Raw genomic sequence first — 20,890 nt, forward strand, 5'->3', positions numbered from 1 at the left:
ATATTGATGACACTGCACCCCAAACCTCCTGATGATAGCCCCCAGCGGCTTCACATAGATGTTAAATAGCATCGGGGCGAGGATGGAACCCTGTGGCACCCCACAAGTGAGCGGCCACGGGTCCGAAACCTCCTCTCCCAGTGCTACCCTCTGGTACCTGCCGGAGAGGAAGGGCCGGAACCACCGCAATACGGTGTCTCCAATGCCCAACCCCTCCAGGCGGTCCAGGAGGATACCGTGGTCAACGGTATCAAAAGCCGCTGAGAGGTCGAGGAGAACAAGGAAGGAGCATTCACCCCCATCCAGAGCCCTCCTCATATCATCTGCCAAGGTGACCAAGGCCATTTCTGTCCCATGCCTAAGCCTGAAGCCCGACTGAAACGGGACTAGATAATCAGTTTCTTCCAAGTGTGCCTTCAACTGCACCGCCACCACCCGCTCAGTCACCTTGCCCCAAAATGGCAGATTTGAGACTGGGCGAAAGTTGTTCAGAACTTGAGGATCCAAGGAGGGCTTCTTTAAGAGCGGTCTTATCACTGCCTCCTTGAGGGCTGATGGCATCTCTCCCTCCTCAAGGGAGGCGTTCACCACCACCCTGATCCCCTCACCCAGTCTCTCTCTGCAGCCCATAATGAGCCAAGATGGGCAAGGATCAAGTAAGCAGGTGGTCAGCCTTACAGATGAAAGCACCTTGTCCACTTCATCAGGAGGAAGAAGCTGGAACCGATTCCACAAAACCGGTTTGCCACAGGCCACGTCTTGCTCACTAACTGTATCCACAGCGTGCAGAGTAACACACCTAATCTGATCAATTTTATCTGCAAAGTGCCTTGCCAAGGCCTCACAGGAGGCTTTAGAATGCTCCAGTGGTTCCGGAGCCACAGCACCGACCAGGCTCCGGACCACTTGGAACAGCCTCCTGGGACAGCACCCTGCAGACGCGATGGAGGCAGCATAATATTCCTTTTTTGCTGCCTTCACTGCCACGTGATACGCTGAAGATACAGCTCTAGCCCGTGTCTGATGGTCTTTGGAGCGAGACTTCCGCCACCGGCGCTCTAGCCATCTCACCTCCTGTTTCAGAGCTCGTAACCGCGGATTGAACCATGGTGCAGTCCGAGCCCTGTTCATGGGGAGAGGGCGTTTCGGAGCCACCTGATCTAATGCCCCAGTGATTGTGGCATTCCAGCCACCCACCAGGGTCTCGACCGAGTGGCCGTTGGCATGCCCCAGAGAATCCCCAAGCGCATTCAGGAATCCATTTGGATCCATAAAACGCCTGGGGCGGACCATTTTAATGGGTCCTCCACCCCTGCGGAGGGGTTGTGGAACCGAGAAGTCCAACATCACCAGATAGTGATCTGACCATGACAAGGGGGTGGTGGATATACCCCCGACTTCCACATCACTCCCCGCTTCTCCAGAAACAAACACAAGGTCTAGTGTATGACCGGCTACATGGGTGGGCCCAGTTAGAATATGGTGCAGCTCCCAGGAGGCCATGGTCTCCATGAAGTCCCGAGGTGCTCCTGTGAGGATGGCCTCCAAATGTACGTTGAAGTCCCCCAACACCAGTAAGTTAGGGGACTGCACACGCACATCAGAGACCACCTCAAGCACCTCGGCCAGGGAGTCAGTCGTGCAGCGGGGTGGATGGTACACGAGCAGAATCCCCAGACTGCCCTTCGGGCCCAACCTCCAGTACATGCACTCAGCAACCTTGGTCTCCTGGAGAGGGGGTCTGGTGAAGACCAAGGACTCTCGGTAGATAACAGCCACTCCCCCTCCCCGATCCCCAGCCCTCGGCTGCTGTGGGTACAAAAATCCAGCTGGACACATGGCTGCAAGGGTTGGAGCAGCTGCCTCGGCCAGCCGGGTCTCCGTAATACATGCCAGGTCTGCACCCTCATCCAGGATCATGTCATGGATGAGGGAGGTTTTCTGGGTAACAGACCTGGCATTGCAGAGCAGCAAACGAAGGCCAGAAGATGGGGTCATGCCTCCCCCAACCATCCTTTGGCTCTGGACAGGCCCGGAGCAGGGGACAGATATTACACATCTCTCCCATGTTCCCCTTACCTGGCATGGCCTGCCCCTAGCGCTCCGCCAGCGCTTGCCGCCCAGCCTCGGTATGTTCTGGTCCCCAACACTCCCCCCACTGCCTCCATCAGGTGGACACATGCCCCCTCGCTCCCACCTATCAGGCAGGCTTTTGTTGTTGTTCAGTCGTTCAGCCATGTCCGACTCTTCGTGACCCCATGGACCATAGCACGCCAGGCCTTCCTGTCCTGCGCTCTCTCCCGGGGCGTGCTCAAGTTTATATTCATTGCATCGGTGATGCTATCTAGCCATCTCATCCTCTGCCGTCCCCTTCTCCTTTTGCCTTCAGTCTTTCCCAGCATCAGGGTCTTTTCCAGAGAGTTTTCTCTTCGCATTAGGTGGCCAAAATATTTCAGCTTCAGCTTCAGTATCTCCTTCCAATGAGCACTCAGGGTTGATTTCCTTTAGTATGGACTGATTTGACCTCCTTGCAGTCCAGGGGACTCGTAAGAGTCTTCTCCAGCACCACAGTTCGAAAGCATCAATTCTTCGACACTCAGCCTTCCTTATAGTCCAGCTCTCACAGCCATACACAACAGAATCCCCCAGAAAAACAAACAAACAAACAAAACAAAACAAAAAAATTAAAAATCCCCTTAAAAATAATGCCAGGCAGGAGTCCACAGGGAAGGCCTGGTGGTGGTGGTGGTGGTGGTGGTGGTGGTGGTGGTGGCGGCAGCAGCAGGCCCAGCAGCAGCAGGCATGCCTCTTCCCCAGTGGTGGTGGTGGCCTCTCCTGCAGGCCCTGGCTCTCTGCCTCCATCTTTTCTTGCTGTATCGCCACTAGTAGGAACCATATGGAAATAAATCATTGGGTCCAAGGCTAAGGGTGGTGGTATAACTAATATTTTCTTTCTGTAATTATTTTTGGTAAAATACAACATACATTCCTTATGCCTAAGCTATGTCCTTCCCCCATGGAGTAAGTGCTAGCATCAGGTTTTTGTGGGCCCTTGGGCAAGACACTGTCAATGGTCCCCCTCCCTCAGTGAGTCTACCTTCTCACCACCATTGTCACCAGCTGCTATAGCTCCTCATCCTCATTGCTACAGCTTGCTTGCTTGATGGGCAGAGATCCAGTGATCGAGCAGGCAGAATCATAGAAAAATAGAACAGTAGGGTTGGAAGGGACCTATAAGACTATCGAGTCCAACTCCCTGCTCAATGCAGGAATCCAAGTCAGAGCATCCCTGACAGATGGCTGTCCAGCTCATCTTGGATGCCTCCAGTGTGGGAGAGCCCACCACCTCCCTAGGTAATTGGTTCCATTGTCGTATTGCTCTAACAGTCAGGAAGTTTTTCCTGATGTTCAGCCGGAATCTGGCTTCCTGTAACTTGAGCCCATTATTCCGTGTCCTGCACTCTGGGATGATCGAGAAGAGATCCTTCTCGCTTGTAGTATTGTTGAGCCAAGTATCCCACATTTTGTAACTGTGCATTTGGTTTCTTTTTCCTAGGTGCAGAACTTGGCATTTCTCCCTATTACATTTCATTCTTTTATTTTCTGCCCAGTGCTCGAGCCTATCACTTTGTCTTTTGTTTTTGTCTTCCAGGGTATTAGCTATCCTGCCCTATTTTGTGTCATCTGCAAATTTGATAAGCATTCCCTGCACCTTTTCATCCAAGTCATTAATAAAAATGTTGAAGAGCACTGGACCCAGGACTGAGCCCTGCGGTACCCCACTTGTTACCTCTCCCCAGTTTGAGAAGATCCCATTGATAAGCACTCTTTGAGTCCGATTCTGTAGCCAACTGTGGATCCACTGGATCGTTGTTTCATCTAGCCCTTTTAGCTAGTTTGCTCATCAGGATATCATGGGGCACTTTGTCAAAAGCTTTGCTGAAGTCAAGGTATTTTATGTCCACAGCATTCCCACAGTCCACAAGGGAGGTGACCTGATCCAAAAATGAGATCAGATTCGTGTGGTAGGATTTGTTCTTGACAAATCCATGTTGGCTTCGAGTAATCACTGCCTTGTTTTCAAGGTGCTTATGAATTGCTGTATAACCTGCTCCAGAATTTTCCCAGGGATTGATGTCAGACTGACTGGTCTGTAGTTCCCAGGTTCCTCTTTTTTACCCCTTTTGAAGATAGGGACAACATTAGCCCTCCTTCAGTCATCCGGCTCAAAATCCTACAAGCTAGGCTTCAGCAGTATGTGAACTGAGAACTACCGGAAGTACAAGCTGGGTTTCGAAGAGGCAGAGGAACTAGAGATCAAATCGCCAACATTCGCTGCATCATGGAGAAAGCAAGAGCAGAATTCCACAAAAACGTCTATTTCTGCTTCATTGACTATGCTAAAGCCTTTGATTGTGTGGATCACAACAAACTGTGGCAAATTCTGAAAGAGATGGGAGTACCAGACCACCTTACCTGTCTCCTGAGAAACCTGTACAAGGGTCAAGAAGCAACAGTAAGAACCGGACATGGAACAACCGATTGGTTCAAAATTGGGAAAGGAGTACGATAAAGCTGTATAATGTCACCCTGCTTATTTAACTTATATGCAGAGTACATCATGAGAAACGCCGGGTTGGATGAATCACAGGTCGGAATTAAGATTGCCGGGAGAATTATCAACAACCTCAGAGACGCAGACAATACCACCCTAATGGCAGAAAGCGAAGAGGATCTAAAGGGCCTCTTGTTGAGGGTGAAAGTGGAGAGTGCAAAAGCTGGTTTGAAACTCAACATTAACAAAACGAAGATCATGGCATCTGGCCCCATCACTTCCTGGCATATAGAAGGGGAAGAAATGGAAGCAGTGACAGATTTTATTTTCTTGGGCTCCAAGATCACCGCAGACGGTGACTGTAGCCATGAAATTAAAAGATGCTTGCTCCTTGGGAGGAAAGCTATGGCAAACCTAGACAGCATAGTAAGAAGCAGAGACATCACCTTGCCAACAAAGATTTGGATAATCAAAGCTATGGTTTTCCCAGTAGCAATGTATGGCTGTGAGAGCTGGACTATAAGGAAGGCTGAATGCTGAAGAATTGATGCTTTCGAGCTGTGGTACTGGAGAAGACTCTTATGAGTCCCTTGGACTGCAAGGAGGTCAAATCATTCAATCCTAAAGGAAATCAACCCTGACTGCTCGTTGGAAGGACAGATCCTGAAGCTGAAGCTCAAATATTTTGGTAGGGATGTACGAATCCCTTACCTGGCTCCACGCAGGGGCATCCGCGGTGGGGGGGAGGCACTCCGTTCCTCCCCCCGGAATCCTCGACGGCGGGGGGAGGTGCTCTGTCCCTCCCCCCGGAATCCTGCCCGGGGAATCCCTCCCTTGCCAACAGTCCATCTTCCAGGAAGTATAGCCCATGGTCCCAGAATCCAAATCTCTTGCGTTGGAACCACCTTTGTAGCCAGTCATTCATGTGGAGTATTTTTCTTTCCCTTTCTATCCCTCTTCTAACTACTGGAAGGATGGATGAGAAAACTATCTGGGCCCCAAAGTTCTTGAGTTTCCTTCCCAAAGCTTCAAAGTCTGACGTGATTTCTTCGTAGCTCTGCTCGGCAGTATCATTTGTTCCCACATGGATGAGAAGAAAAGGATACCTGTCAGTGGGCTTTATGAGTGCAGGCAACCTTTCAGTCACGTCTCTAATCTGTCCTCCTGGGAGACAGCATACCTGCGAGTCCACGGGTCTTTGCGACATACTTGGGTTTCGATCCCATGCAGCAAGGAGTCTCCCACTACTACTCTTCTTTTCTTGCTGTAGGCTTTGGTTTCATTGCCTCTCCTTGCACTCATGCAGGATCCCTTGTAATTCTTCCTCTGCAGGCTGTCCTCTAGTCTCATCCTCAGGTACCTGGAAATGGTTCCATAGTTCCACTGCTTCCACTGGTGCAGAGTGGCTTCTAGTTTTTCTGCTCCTATCACCCTTTTCCAAGGAGTATTTTAGCATTTTCTAAATTTCTCCTTTTCCAAGGAGCATTTTAGCATTTTCTTAGCATTTTCCTTTTCTGCCTCAGCTTGCTGTTGGTCTTCTGGCTTCTGTACTTTGCTTTGCTGCTGTAGTTCCACCATTCTAAGAACTCTTCATGTTTTCTTATTCCTTGGAGGGTTGACACTCACCACTCCAGTCCTCTTACTTTTTCTTCCAACAGTTGCATGTGTAGGCCATGTTGATCTCAGGCAAGAATACAAACATTGCACACACCTTGCAGGTCACCACCACTGGAGAGTCTTTTCCTTTCATAGTCTCTATTCCCTTTTAGGGATGGCGGAGAATTCCGCCACGGATTCCTGTGAGGCCGGATTCTGTAGAATCCGGCCCCCCGGAATCCGTGGTGGAACGGCCTCCTGCCCCCCCACCCCCCCGCGGAATCCCCCGGGACGGCACTTACGTGGGGCGGATGCGGCAGATGCGGTGGATTTGGCGGCGGTGGCAGCGGCGGCTGGTCTCCTGGCCAGCTGCGGCTGGGCTGCTGCAGCTGCCATTGCCGTCCTTCGAGCTGTGATAGGCTATGTAAGAATTTACGTAGCCTATCACGGCTCACCCCCCAAAAAAACCCAGCGTACGCAAATGGCGGCAGCTACGGCAGCCGCCATTTGTGTTCTCTATTTTTCACCGTTCTAGCCTACGTAAATATTTACCTAGGCAATTAAGGCGAAAAAAAAGGGAACCGCAAATAGCGTAGTGGGCGCTATTTGCAGTTCCCTTTCCCCCGCCGCTGTAATTGCCTACGTAAATATTTACGTAGGCTAGAACGGCGAAAAATAGAGAACGCAAATGGTGGCCAACATAGCCGCCGCCATTTACGTACGCTGGGTTTTTTTTTGGGGGGGGTAGCCGTGATAGGCTACGTAAATTCTTACGTAGCCTATCACGGCTGCCTGGGTGGACGCAAATGGCGGCCGCTGTGGCAGCTGCCATTTGCATTCGCAGCAGCCCATCCGCGGCCAGAAATCCGGCTGCGGACGGCCCTGGCCGGCTGCTCCGCGGCCTGGCCATGGAGTGGAGCCAGCCATTGAGGATTCTGGGGGGTAGGACCGGATCGCCTCCCCCCCCATTAAGGATTCTGGGGGGAGGGATGGAGCGCCTCCCCCCCCCAGCGGATGCCCCAACCGGAACAGGTAAGTGATTCGTACATCCCTATTCCCTTTATGTTTCTAGCTTTCTGGTTGTACTGTGATAGCCTGTGCTTTGTCCTCTGTTTACTGGAGGTTAACAACAGAGTCCCACTGGCATAGAAGCATGAGTTACAAGAAATAGAATTTTTTTAAAAAAATTGTTAGGTACCTCCACTTTGACCTCCCCTGCACAACTCCTGTTTGCTCTCCCTGTTTGCTCACTCTGGTTGCTCACTCTCTGGTAGCTTGCTTGCTTTTATAACCCCTAGACCAGCTGGAGCAGCTTCCTCTGCTCTGCTCAGCTTGGAGACAGGAAACAGGCAGTGGCATCTACTGGTCCTCCTTCTCACTAGCACTGTTATCTGGGCCAGAGTGAGAGGCAGGTGAACAAGCAGGTTGCATTGGTGAAGAGGAGAAGCAATTCTAGGGTGTTTTTTTCAGTGGGACCCTGCTGGGGTGTGGGCCTTTGGCAGGTGCCCAACCATACCTGCTCTTGATGCTGGCCCTGCACTGAACCAACCACAGTGTATATTCTGTGTGCACACCATGCCTCTGCCCAAGATCCTTGTGTTTCTGGGTCAGTCAAGTACACATGTACAAGTGCATGTCTGACTATATATCTGATCGAGGTCACAGTAACAAGGGTGACCCCATTACCCATTTCCAGGAACAATTCAAATGCTGGTGGTGCTGTTTCCCGCCTCCCAGCTGAGCAGAGCAGAGCAGAGCAGAGCAGAGCAAGCTGCTCCAGCTGGTCCAGGGACTACAGAAGCAGGCAAGCTCCCAGAGAGAGAGAGCGAACAGAGTGAGCAAACAGGGGGAGCAAACAGGAGTTGGCCAGGGGAGTTCGGCAGGGGAGGTCAAGGGGGAGGCCCCTAACATTTTTAAAATTATTTTTATTATTTATTTTTTTAACTAACTTTTTTCCATTTATTTGTCTTGTAACACACACTTTCACACCAGTGGGACTCTGCTTTTAACCTCTACTGAGTAGAGGAGCAGGCACAGGCTAGTCTAGAGCAATCACAAAGCTAGACACAAAAAGGGAAAAGAAGCTATGGAAGGACAAGACACTCCAGTGGTGGTGACCTGCAAGGTGTGTGCAATGTTCTTTTTCTTGCCTGAGAACAACATGGCCTACACCTGCAACAAGTGCAAGTTGATCACGCTGCTGGAAGAAAAAGTAAGTGGACTGGAGCGGCGACTGTCGACCCTCCGGGGAATAAGAGAACACGAAGAGTTCTTGGACAGAATGGGGGAACTACAGCAGCAAAGGTAAGACCAGAAGCTTGAAGAGCAACAGCAAGATGATGCAATGGGAAATGCTGAGGTGAAGAAAAATGGAGTAGAGGATACTCCTTGGAAAAGGGTGACAGGAGAAGAAGAACTAGACGCCACTCTGCACCAGTGGAAGCAGTGGAGCTGTGGAACCAATTCCAGGTACTTGCGGATGAGACTGGAGGACAGCCTGCAGAGGAAGAATCACAGGGGAACTTGCATGAGAGTGAGCAAGAGGCTGAAGGTCAGTCAAACAGAGGCGATGAAACCCAGGCCTACAACAAGAAGAAGAGAAGAGTGGTAGTAGTGGGAGACTCCTTGCTGCGTGGGATCGAGACCCAAGTATGTTGCGAAGACCCGTGGACTCACCAGGTATGTTGTCTCCCAGGGGGACAGATTAGAGACGTGACTGAAAGGTTGCCTGCACTCATAAAGCCCACTGACAGGTATCCCTTTCTTCTCATCCATGTGGGAACAAATGATACCGCCAAGCGGAGCTACGAAGAGATCACGTCAGACTTTGAAGCTTTGGGAAGGAAACTCAAGAACTTTGGGGCCCAGATAGTTTTCTCATCCATCCTTCCAGTAGTTAGAAGAGGGATAGAAAGGGAACGAAAAATACTCCGGGTGAATGACTGGCTACGAAGGTGGTGCCGACGAGAGAGATTTGGATTCTGGGACCATGGGCTATACTTCCTGGAAGATAGGCTGTTGGCTAGGGATGGGTTGCACCTCACAAAGGATGGGAAGAATGTGTTTGGCCACAGCATGAAGAACTTCATCAGGAGGGCTTTAAACTGAATCCTACGGGGAAGGGAGATGTAATGTTGGGGGTAACAATGGACGTAGGCGCATGCCCTGCAACGGAGAGAACAGCTCTAATAGCGCCCAATAATAGTCTTCAGACACATGTAGGAAGAAAGCCAGACTATGAAGCAGATGGTCTTCGATGTCTATATACTAATGCCCAGAGTATGGGAAACAAACAGAACGAACTTGAACTCTTAATACAAGAGGGAAGTTATGACCTGGTAGGTATAACTGAGACTTGGTGGGATGACTCTCATGACTGGAATATTTGGTACTGGAACGCTATTTAATATTAATATTAATACTGGAACGCTATTTGCGTTGTCCTTATTTTCGCCGTAGTCTACGTAAATCTTTACGTAGACTACAGGGACCAAATAAGGAACGCGAATGGCGGCTCCCTATGGGGGCCGCCATTAGCCGTATGCGCTTTTTTTTTTCTTTCAAAGTCACCCGTGATAGGCTACGTGACGATTAATGTAGCCTATCACGGCTGACTTTGCAAATCTAGCCGTGATAGGCTACATTAATCGTTACGTAGCCTATCACAGGGGCATTTTTTTTTTTTTTACTTTTCTTGTAATGGCGGCAGCGGCAGCCGGTCAAAAGACCGTCTGCCGCCCCTGACGAAGACCTGCCGAACCACCGCCGGGACCCGCCGCTGGGAGGGACATTCGTGAAAGGTAAGTCCCATCCCGGGGGGGGGGCAGGGGGCAGGGGGGGCGGAGAAGTTCTCCCCGAACAACCTTCGGAGGACCGAATGCGTTGGCACTCGGCCCCCCGAAGTTTCGGGGAGAAATTCTCCCCCATCCCTACCAGTAGCCAAGTCCAGACACAGACAAAGGGATTCCTTTCAAAGCTTTATTCTTCTTTTACAACTGAACAACTTTACAGGTAGTAACTAGATCTGAGCAGCAGAGTACCTATTCCCTAAGGTGAAACAGTTGGTCCCCATTTGAAAGGGAATTACTGGCAGACCCCTGAACTTAAGGACTAGGGAGAGTCCCTCCCCTTTTCCCTTGGAGCCTCTGGGCGCAGCCCTTGTTTGCGCGCCAACCTGGCACTTCGCGTCCTTTCCGCGCCCTCCATCTGGCGCCGCTCTCTGTGTCTGCGTCGCGCATCTACTAAGTCTGCTATCTCTGCTCGGTCACTCCCTGGACTGCTTTCAAGTCTAGGAATGCTGGTGGGAGGAATCTCCACCAGCTGTGGGCCCTGGGAAAGCGGAGTGCGCTCCTCTCCCAGAAGCGACTGCTCTTCCTCAGAATCAGAACTACTCTGGGATTCTATGGGCTCAGTGTCCACCCTGACAGTTAGGCAGAGTGAGCCAGTTGCCTCAGGCAGCAGATACTGGAAGGTGTCAGCAAGGTGTTGGAGGAGAGAACGATGTGGAAAGCGGTTTGCCCCTGTGCCCCCTAAACTAGCCTGCTGCCCTCAGGTATAGGGGAAAACATTATCCCATCACCAGTGTTGAAGAAATATTCAGTTACCAGTCCAATCAGCTTTTGTACATGGAGCGAGAGGGGGTGCTGCCATCGTGTTCTTCACCTCCTGCAGAAAAGTATCTTGGGCCAGCCCTGTATGCTCGTGATAGTTCATCATGGGGTAGGGAAGAATGAGAAATTCATTTCAGTCCATTTTTTATCAGGATTTTACCCAATTTGCACTTTCCAGACTGAACAGGGACTCAGATGCAATCTGCAGCTGGTCCATACATTTCTGAGCTTGCAATGTGATTTGCACCCCCCCACCCTATTAAATATGCTCGACAGCATGTGCACATTTAAAAAATGAGTATGTTTAAAAAATGTGTATGTTTCAAAAATGTGCACAACTGATGCATACATTTGGGAAAATATGCCCAGAAATGGGACCACCTCCCCCCCGGTCGTAATTTGATGCGGAATCAAATCAGAACAAGCTTCAAGATGGAATTCGGAGAACTTCAGTAGCTCAGGTTTTGCTGATTTGTAGATCTCTACCATGGGGTGGGGACCTTGCCTTGATGGAGAGAAGCAGACAATGACCTTCAGGTCCCTTTGCACTCTCAGTACTATGATTTTTTTTTTTTAAAAAAAACCCAATATAGCCTCCTGTCAATGTGGCAGAGTGATGGGCGAGATTGCTTTTGGAGATGCCTCCTGTTCCTGCGATTCTCTAATTAGAAAAGTCTCCCACATGCGTCTGCTCAATACTTGCTCCAGCTGCAGGTAAGGAAAATGAGCCATTCCCCTTACCTTGCCTTGCCAAGCCCAAAAATAATTTAAAAAAGAAATTTAAAAAATGCCGTCATGTTAACTCACTGCTGTACAAGAGGCTCAGGCATTGCCAGACAGCGAAGCAGAGGCTTGGCGAAGAAGGGGAATGTTGTGCTCATGTTTCTATAGGGATCATCAGCACTGGGGCAAAACAAAGAGATTAGAGCAAAGAAGGAAACAGGGAGACTGCAAATAACATCTCTCCTTGTCACTGACCTTGAGATCACACAGGCTCTTTAAACCAGAATCTTTTCAGAGAGGTGACTCTCTCCAAGTGGCAAGATTTACCGAACTGTGGGAGGAAAAATATGCAGCTTTGGATAAACAATTTCAGTCTATTTACCTCTGACCATATGGTGCATGGGAAACAGGTGTGCAGGTAATGAAGAACCCCGCACCAATTAAAGCTGATGGGAGAGCAGCTTTATATTCTCCCTGATTCTTTGTGTTGGGTTGCAGCCCATTTACAAATGAGAACTAAATAAGATTGAAGTGCAGCAGAGGCGAAGCAGGGAAGGCGGCCCCAACTGTGCAGCAAAGACTGTTTGTGTACTTCACCTGCAGCTGTGACGCAGTTGCAGCCACTCAAGGGATGAGAAGGCGAAAGGCAGGGGACCGTGCTCAGGTGTATCTCTTCCTAAATAAATGCCTATTACCATAAACACCATGGGTGGCATTAAGTGGAACATCCCGTGTAACAGCCAACCTAGAAGGGTAGGATTCAGGCTGCCAGATTTGTATTTAGTTTTTGGCAAAACACTGGCACCCCATCAACATCACAGGATGTATGAAATGAATAATGAAAACTCTCCAAAGCTGTCTTGGTTGATCAGTCTGCATCCTTTAGAAGTTGTTTCTCTATGAGCCTGATGGCTGTGTGTATTTGATGCACCTGAATGCAGAGCATGGCACAACGCGGGCAGAATATGGAATCCTGAAAAACTCAGTTTATACCATATTATAAAATAGGGTGCTTTTGTTTAAGCCTTCATTGGTGCAGAGAGAAAACTGAAAATGTGCTGGCTATTTCTGCAATAGCTGCCTTCTCCATCCTGGTGCCCTCCAGATGTTTTGGACTTCGCCTGCAGATTTCAATCGGGCTTCAGGCCTGGGCATGGGACAGAAATGGCCTTGGTCGCCTTGGTGGATGATATCAGGAGGGCTTTGGATAGGGGTGAATGCTCCTTCCTTGTTCTCCTCAGCTTCTCAGTGGCTTTTGATACCGTTGACTATGGTATCCTCATGGACCGCCTGGAGGGGTTGGGCATTGGAGACACCGTATTATGGTGGTTCTGGTCCTTCCTCTCTGGCAGGTACCAGAGGGTAGCACTGGGAGGGGAGGTTTAGGATCCATGGCCGCTTACTTGTGGGGTGCCACAGGGTTCCATCCTCTCCCTGATGCTATTTAACGTCTATGTGAAGCCGCTGGGGGTTATCATCAGGAGGTTTGGGGTGCGATGTCATCAATATGTGGATGACATGCAGCTCTACCTCTCATTCAAATCTTCATCAAGGTTGGCCGTAGAATCCCTGTCCAAATTAGGGATGTCAGAGAATTCCGCCACGGATCTCGGTGAGGCCGAAAGCCAGTGCATTCGGCCTCCCCAAATCTGTGGTGGAACGGCCTGCCCCCCTACCCCCCCGTGGATCCCCCCCAGGACGAGACTTACCTGGGGCGGATGTTCCGGGCGGCGGCGGCTCCGGCGACGGCTTCGGCGGCAGCGGCTGCGGCGGCTGCAGCGGCTGGTCTTCTGACTGGCCGCCGCCACTGCCATTTGCAGTCTTGTCGGTTTTTTTTTTAATAGAGACGTGATAGGCTACGTAAAGACTTACATAGCCTATCACATCCCGGTTAAAAAAACAACAACCGCGTATGCATATGGTGGCGGCTATGCTACGGCCGCCGCCATTTGCGTTTCTTATTTTTCGCCGTCTTAGTCTACGTAAATATTTATGTAGACTATGACGGCGAAAATAAAGGGGAACGCAAATAGCGTAGTGGCGCTAATATTTACATAGGCTAAAACGGTGAATCAAAAAGGGACGCAAATAGCGCCCACTATGCTATTTGCGTTCCCCTTTATTTTCGCTGTCATAGTCTATGTAAATATTTACGTAGACTAAGACGTCGAAAAATAAGGAACGCAAATGGCAGCGGCTGTAGCCGCCGCCATTTGCGTACACTTTTTTTTTACTCAGAGCCCTCCGCGGCCGGATTTCTGGCTGCGGACGGCCCTGGCCTGGGCCTGGCCGGCTGCTCCGTGGAGCACAGCTGGCCGTCGAGGATACGGGGGGGAGGACCAGATCGCCACCCCCCCGTCGAGGATTCCAGGGGGAGGGAGGGAACGCCTCCCCCCCCATGAACATAATCCGCGGAAAGGTAAGTGACTTTCGTACATCCCTAGTCCAAATGTCATAGAATCATAGAATAGTAATCAAAGTCAGAGCATCCCTGACAAATGGCTGTCCAGCCTCGTCTTGAAGGCCTCCAGTGTGGGAGAGCCCACCACCTCCCCAGGTAATTGGTTCCATTGTCGTATTGCTCTTACAGTCAGGACGTTTTTCCTGATGTTCAGCTGGAATCTGGCTTCCTGTCACTTGAGCCCATTCTTCTGTGTCCCGCACTCTGGGATGATCGAGAAGAGATCCTGGCCTTCGTCTCTATGACAACCTTTCAAGTACTTGAAGAGTGCTATCATATCTCCCCTCAGTCTTCTCTTCTCAAGGCTAAACATGCCCAGTTCTTTCAGTCTCTCTTCATAGGGCTTTCTTTCCAGTCCCCTGATCATCTTTGTTGCCCTCCTCTGAATCCTCTCCACTTTGTCTGCATCCTTCTTAAAGTGTGGTGCCCAGAACTGGACACAGTACTCCAGATGAGGCCTAATCAGTGCTGAGTAGAGGGGAACTAGTACTTCCCGGGATTTGGAAGCTATGCTTCTATTAATGCAGCCCAAAAGAGCATTTGCCTTTTTTGCAGCCACATCACATTGTTGGCTCATATTCAGCTTGTGATCGACAACAATTCCAAGATCCTTCTCGCTTGTAGTATGGTTGAGCCACGTATCCCCCATCTTGTAACTGTGCATTTGGTTTCTTTTTCCTAGGTGCAGAACTTGGCATTTATCCCTATTAAATGTCATTCTGTTGTTTTCTGCCCAGCGCTCCAGTCTATCCAGATCACTTTGAATTTTGTTTCTGTCTTCCAAAGTATTAGCTATCCCGCCCAATGTTGTGTCATCTGCAAATCTGATCAGCATTCCCTGCACCTCCTCCTCCAAGTCATTCATAAAAATGTTGAAGAGTACTGGGCCCAGGACTGAGCCCTGCGGTACCCCACTTGTTACCTCTCCCCAGTTTGAGAAGGTCCCATTGATAAGCACTCTTTGAGTCCAATTCTGTAGCCAACTGTGGATCCACCGGATCGTTGTTTCATCTAGCCCACTTTGAGCTAGTTTGCTCATCAGGATATCATGGGGCACTTTGTTGAAAGCTTTGCTGAAGTTGAGGTATAAGATGTCTACAGCATTCCCACGGTCTACAAGGGAGGTTACTTGATCAAAAAATGAGATCAGATTTGTCTGGCAGGACTTGTTTTTGACAAATCCATGTTGGCTTTGAGTAATCACGGCATTGTTGTCAAGGTGCTTCCAGATGGATTCCTTTATCATCTGCTCCAGAATTTTCCCAGGGATTGATGTCAGACTGACTGGTCTGTAGTTCCCAGGTTCCTCCTTTTTACCCTTTTTGAAGATAGGGATAACGTTAGCCCTCCTCCAGTCATCTGGCACTTCCCCCGTCCTCCATGATTTCTCAAAGAGAATAGACAGCAGTTCTGAGAGTTCTTCTGCCAGTTCCTTTATTACTCTAGGATGCAGTTCATCTGGAGACAGTGAGTGGCTGGATGGGGAGGAATAAGCTGAACCCTGACAAGACTGAGGTACTTTTGGTGGGAGACAAGAAGAGGTTGGGGGATGTTGACCTGGTGTTGAATGGGGTATGGCTACCCTTGAAAGGCCAGGTCTGCAGTCTGAGGGTCATTTTAGACTCCCAGCTGTCCATGGAGGCTCAGGTGTCAGCTGTGAGCCAGACAGCACTGTACCAACACCATCTGATATGGCAGCTGCGCCCCTACCTTCCCGACCATCTGCTCCCATCGGTAGTACATGCCCTGGTCTCCTCTCATCTTGGCTGCTGTAATGTGCTCTATGTGAGGTTACCCTTGAAGACGGGTTGGAAGCTGCACCTGGTGCAGAACACCGTGGCTCGCCTGATTAAAGGCAGCTGCCGGCGTGATCACATAACTCGGTGCTGAAGGAGTTGCACTGGTTACCAGTTGTTTTCCGGGCCAAATTCAAGGTGTTGGTTTTGACCTTTAAAACCCTATACTGTTCCGGCCCAGCCTATCTCAAGGAGTGCCTCCAGCAACACCAGACAGGCTGCTCAACAAGATCAGCCTCGGATGGCCTTCTCTCTGTCCCACCAGCCAGGACAGCTAGGCTAGTGAGGACGAGGGAGAGGGCCTTCTCTGTTGTGGCCCCCACTCTGTGGAACTCCCTCCTTAGGGAACTCTGCCATGCCCCCTCTTTCATGAGCTTCCACCATGCATTAAAAACATGGCTGTTCAGGCAGGCATTTGGGGTGGGTTAGGGTATTTTTAGAAATACGATGTTTTAATGTGGAATTTTATTGTTTTAAACTGTTGTATTATTGTACATTGCCCAGAGTGGCCGGATGACCGGCCAGATGGGCGATTAAGAAATTTAATAAACAAACAAACAAACAAATTTCAGCCTTCAAATACGGTCGTCATCTCCAGAACTCACTCTACAGCTGTTCTTTTAGATTAGCCTGTCCCAGCCTGGTGGCATGTTTTGGACTACAACTCCCAGCATTCCTGGCCATTGGTCACACTGGCTGGAGCTGATGGGAGTCGTAGTCCAAAACATTTGGAGGGTGCTAGGTTGAGGAAGGCTGTATAATAGAACAATGAATAAGACAATAATGGGGGTTTCCCATGGTCATAGACAGATGTTTTATAGACTTTCCCAATCATAGTCCCTATTCCCTTTCCTTCCACTCAGATGCACAAACTATCTCTTTCATGACATGTTTGCCCTTTCTCTTTTTCCTCTGTCATCTTAGTTTTCCAAACAAGGCAAAACCACAATAATTTAACCTGGGAAAAAATCAACACAATGGGTTGGATCCAATGATGACTTTACGCCAGCAACAGAAAGCTCTTCTCCTCATGCAAGGTAGGGCACCCAATTTTCACTGATCTCTCCTACCTTCTGCAGCGCTGTGTGCCACATCCCTGTGTGCCACTGTTCCAGGGGGTCCCCAACCCTCAGGAAGTGCTTTGGAGGGAGGGCAGAGGAGTTAGAATGGGTAGGAGGATTGGGAAAAATGAGGTGTGGTCCCTTGCATGAACAGAAATGCTTTCTGCTAATGCAAAGCCACCAGTGGATACAACCCAATACACAGTTCAAATCTTATTTATGACACATAAGTAATTTCTTCTGTAAGCAGAATCGAGAATTTCTTGGAGAAGAATTAGAATGGTTTGGGCATATGTGGTCCTGATGCCACATGAGGTTTTCTTTCAGCAAAACCCCATTGGTTGATGAAAGCTGAGTGTCAAGGCCCAGCTGTCAGCCAGTCTTTCTTGATCAGTCCTTTTAGCAGAAGGAGTAATTTCTGGTCATGATGATTTCCAGATTTCCACATTAAAATGCATTAGATTATGGTTAGTGCACCCTTCCTGCTTATGTTGATCAGCTTCTTTTGCATCTGCTCTGTGTGCTTCAAACAACTTGAGCATGGGTGGACTGCACGTGCATAGCTTGACTGCCTGCCTTGTTGTTTCTGGATCTATTCATTTTCCTTCAGCTGTTCTGCAAACTCCAGATGAGACTTGATTCAACTTTGCTGGCAGCCAGGCTGCTGTTTTCATGCCACTTTGATAGCTGTTCTGCCTTCAGCGTCATCAGCTCTTGTCTGTCATTGTCATCCTCTTTTTCTCTCTCCTTTCTCCACCATTTAGCTCAGTATCTCCCAGGCAAAGAGAGTTCTACCTGCAGTCTCTGTCAGAAGAACCAGGCTACCTGCTGCTCACAAAAAGAAGAGGTCTTTTGTCTGGACCAGCCAGACCCTGAGATACCCTCACCACTATGTGTATCCTGCACAGTTGGTCCTCCTGCTTAGCTGCCAGGAGGATTCAAAGCCACAGTAGTCTGATTCTGTCTATGGATGGTGGCTTGCACCCACCAACTACTATTGCAACCATGACCACCTAGCCTTGTAGGTTGTTTCCTTGTCTTGCCATTCTGAAGAGGAGCCAACTGGCCTGGGCAAGGCAACAATATGGAACAAGGCTTGTCTCTTCATGGATTAACATGGCTGGATTACTTTAATGAGTAAGTGCCATTGCACTTTCCATGGTGGAGCAGGGTAAAGATGGTCTCCAGAGGGCTACTCTGATAGGTGGGAAAATATCATGAGACACAAGAGTACACAAAGATGGTGGCATGAATTTCAAGCTGCTATCGGCATTCTGCATCCCGTTTGATCCATCCATGGACTTTACATCTCAGGTTTCCTGTATGTATGTATGTATGTATTCAAATTTATATCCTGCCTTTCCACAAAAAATGGCACTCAAGGCAACTAAAAACAAAATCTATATTAAAGTATAACATAAAAACAGATCAATATCACTCTCGCACAAGAAACATTCGGCCAACATGCAGGGTCTAGTCCTGAGCCAGTGATGGCATCTATCTTAGCACAGGAGCCAGCTTCCCAGTGGATCTTCATCTGGCTGAAACAATTGTAACAATTAATTTATGCCACCGCTCGTTCCTCATTGTTACATAATGCCACACTAAGTCTGATTGGCACTCCCCAAGAGCACTTAGCTGGCATCAAGAAGAAGCCAACCATGCCCAGCAGAGCCTGGCACATGAAGGCACTAATAATTCCAGTCGCATGCTGGCATACTGGCAAATGTGGGATTTTTGCCACTCTTTCATCTCACTGACTTGGCACAGCCTTGAAATATCGATGGCTTCAGTGCCCTGTGTGCACTGTGTACTTGCCTGGCAAGTTTGTTCCTTCCTGCCTCTGGTTTTATAATGCAGCTTCACTAGGTCAAACCTTTTGAGTTATAGGCAGTGAGATGAGAGGCTGGTATAGTCCAGAGAGGAATTGACATTTGTGTGCCCCGAAGAGTTATGGCCCTCTTTTTTTGCGTAAAGTGCATAAATACAGTTCAGAAGTATCCCAGTGACATAGTGGGGAGAAGGGGATAGCCGCGAGCAGGGGCAGCATCAGCACCTGGAATCCTTGGGCAGTCGCCGGGCCCCCAGCATCCTGGCAGGACCCAGTGCTGAAACTTGCCTTGGGCCCCCTTTAATTCTTTTTCCATCCAGGCACTCTAAGAAGTACCTGGATCTAACTACCATATAAAGTTTCCACCATGCCCCTGGTGTAGTTCCACTCTGGGGCATTCTGGGAAATTAAAATGGCACCCCTCAGCAACCTGGCATTGCTCAAAGCACTGCTGGTGCCACCAGGACTCATCACTGGAGGAAGGGACCCACCAGAGGACACTTTGTCCAGGGCCCTCTCACAACTTGAGCTGGCCTTGGCTGTCAGGTATGTTTGAGTGGCCAGCCCATGGATTAGGGAAGGCAGGGGTATAGCATATGGCTTCTTATTTCTGCCCCGGCAAATATTATTATTAGAACCCAGGGTCGTCCTATGAAGCTGATTGGTGGGAGATTCAAGACAGATAAAAGGAAGTACTTCTTCACACAGTGCATAATTAAACTAGGGAACTCACTACAACAGGATGCAGTGATGGCCACCAGTTTGGATGGCTTTAAAAGGGGGTTAGACAAATTCCTGGAGGAAAAGGCTATCAATGGCTACTAGTCCTGATGGCTATGTGCTACCTCTAGTACCAGAGGCAGTGCACCTATGTACACCAGTTGCTGGGGAACATGGGTGGGAAGGTACTATTGCACTCATGCCCTGCTTTGTAGGTTTCCCATCGACAACTGTCTGGCCACTGTGTGAACAGAATGCTGGACTAGATGGACTTTGGTCTGATCCAGCATGGCTCTTCTTATGTTCCTGTCTGTCTGTCTGTCTGTCTGTCCGTCCGTCCGTCCGTCCGTCCATCCATCCATCCATCCATCCATCCATTTATTACATTTCTATACCATTCAATACCCAAAGCTCTCTGGGCAGCTCACAACAATTAAAACCATAAAATGCAAGATGATAAAATACAGTATAAAAATTTAAACGTTTAAAATGAAAGTATAAAAAATTAAAAAATAATAACCAAGTAGAACCTTGCAGCAGTGCAAAAAAATAAAATACAATACAGTATCAAACTTAAAACAGAAACTGAAAGAATAAAATGCCTTGGAAAATAAAACGTCTTCACCTGGCGCCAAAAAGAGCACAATGTAAGAGTCAGGCGAGCCTCTCTGGGAAGCTCATTCCACAACCGGGGTGCCACAGCAGAAAGGGCCCTCTTCTTAGTAGCCACCCACCTCAGTTCCTGTGGTGGTGGCTCCCAGAGAAGGACTGCTGAAGATGATCTTAGGGTTTGGGCAGGTGTACATGGGTGGTGACCATCCTTCCTTTACTCACGGAGGCTTCCCTGTGTGATTTTGAACCCTGATTATGCATGCTTCTAAATCACCCAGAGAGCTTCCATAAACATAAACAGAATGTGTTCCCAGTTTCAGAAGTTTTCCTTTCAACTCATGAAAGGGCTGAAAAACCCAGTGATGGTGTTGCACAGGGTGGGGGTGGGGTGTGCCGGCTCTTTCCCTCGCACTATTTTAATCATGTGAAGAAAGAGAATATGTAAATAGGGCTAACAAGATAATTGGCAGAAAGGCTGTCAGGAGTTACTAAGAAGGACAGGGCTTCCATATTTTTAACTATTTGTGCAGAAGAGTGAATTCTGGCAGATGCTACCTCTCCTACTGAAATTCCCTCTTAAAAGTAGGGATGGATTTTTTTGTTTACGCTGTAAACTAATGGAGATGGGTCTGTCTCCATTGCTTTGCACTGGAGGGAAAGAGGTGGTTCATGGAGGAAAATGTCTGGAGTGGGGGAAATTTCTACCCACCCTTTGGGTAAGAGGTTCTTTGTCAGCGGGTGGGGATTTGCAAATTCAGTTTCTCTTCATTTAAAAAAATAAGAACTTACCAAAAAATGCAGATTTCTTCATAAATGGGACAGAAAGGACTTGACATTTTATATAAAAAAGAGAAAGTGAAACTGACAAATTTGTGTTCCAGACAGCAGGCTTTGAGTGCTCAGTGCTTAGCTCTTAGCTCTTAAG

Source organism: Heloderma suspectum, chromosome 2 (genome assembly GCF_057233095.1).
Source record: "Heloderma suspectum isolate Gila_16-S chromosome 2, 16-S_ref, whole genome shotgun sequence".
Lineage (NCBI taxonomy): Eukaryota > Metazoa > Chordata > Lepidosauria > Squamata > Helodermatidae > Heloderma > Heloderma suspectum.